Below are 1350 nucleotides of genomic sequence, written 5' to 3'. Positions count from 1 at the left end.
TGTGTGTAGGATTGCTGGAGCCCCGGGCAAACTGAACTTTGGCGTGTACAAGCTGACGGTCGTGGAAATTTCCTTGTCCTCCTTGACGCCCCCCTCCCAGTACATGGTGCCCTGGGCGGTTGCCCGAGTTGCCAGTACCTGGAGCCGGCCCTGAGTTAGAGGAGGGATAGGATATCTAGCCAGATATCGAATTTCCCTGAGTAAAATTCCAAGGTGCTTCCTTCCGATGGTGCGTTTCTTTTTGCTTTTTTTTTGTAATCTACCGGTGGTGCAATTGCCCTCCTTAACAGCCGGTTAAACAAGTTGAACATGTAGAGGGCGTTACGCAACATTAAGGTTCAGACACTTATCACTTTCTATTTCTGCTTTGGGACGCGAATTGTGGAGGTGTAATCTGATTGGCTCTCTCATACCACACGTCAGCAACCAGATAGGTGCAAAAGCACAGAAGACCATGACTTCTACGCACCAACCTTTTATCATTCCGTTGCGTATATACGTGTTTAAAGTTACAACCTTGTTTATATGTTCTTCATCCCGGTTTACTACCAAACGAGACTACAGCCTTCTGAGTGAGTCACATTTGGTGGTCCAACAACAACCTACCCATCTATAATGGTGAACCCGACATGGACAACTATCCATCAATAACGGTGACTCGACGCGGAACAGAACTATACTTCTAAAATGGTGAACACCGGACGAATGTGCGGAGGAGTTGCTTCCCTTTGACCGAGCTCTTGAAAGATCTGCAAAAGAAAGACGCCCAGGTAACGCTGTCTCCTTCAGTTGGCTAAGCTTTTCAATCTGTCAAAGCTGACCTTCCTCAAGCATCCTTCCTCGTTCATCCCGCTCCGGATGCAAGATTACTGTTGATGCGTCATCATCTGCTGTAGGCACAGTTTTAGAGCAATCTGTCAACAGCCATTAGCCTTCTTGCGCCAACTAAAGAAAAATACCGAATTGAGAGACAGTGTTTGGTAAAGGACGGACCTCTGTGATTTGACGGGCAACATTTTTTTATGTAGTGTTTTTGGTACCGAAACACTTTCAAACTTCGTATACTTGTATATTTTGTGGTATAGAACAGATAATAAATTTTGTATTCGAAGTTATTTCACGTTAAAAATTGTCTTATTTCAACTAATCACTGACGTTTATTCAGTTGAAAACAGTAAGTGCTGTAACGGTGTATATGGTATTAATCCCCGTTAGTTCTGACATTTCCGATTAACTAGACTGTTCGTAAACAAAGGGGAAAAAGCCATCAAAATACTTGAATAACCCTTACCCCTGCTGGCGACAAAGGGACTCTCACTCAGAGTAAAAGGCAGACTGTATGACGCATGC

The sequence above is a fragment of the Octopus bimaculoides genome, chromosome 25 (assembly GCF_001194135.2).
Source record: "Octopus bimaculoides isolate UCB-OBI-ISO-001 chromosome 25, ASM119413v2, whole genome shotgun sequence".
NCBI lineage: Eukaryota > Metazoa > Mollusca > Cephalopoda > Octopoda > Octopodidae > Octopus > Octopus bimaculoides.
The sequence above is the reverse complement of the archived record's forward strand: the minus strand, read 5'-3'. Positions refer to the sequence as shown.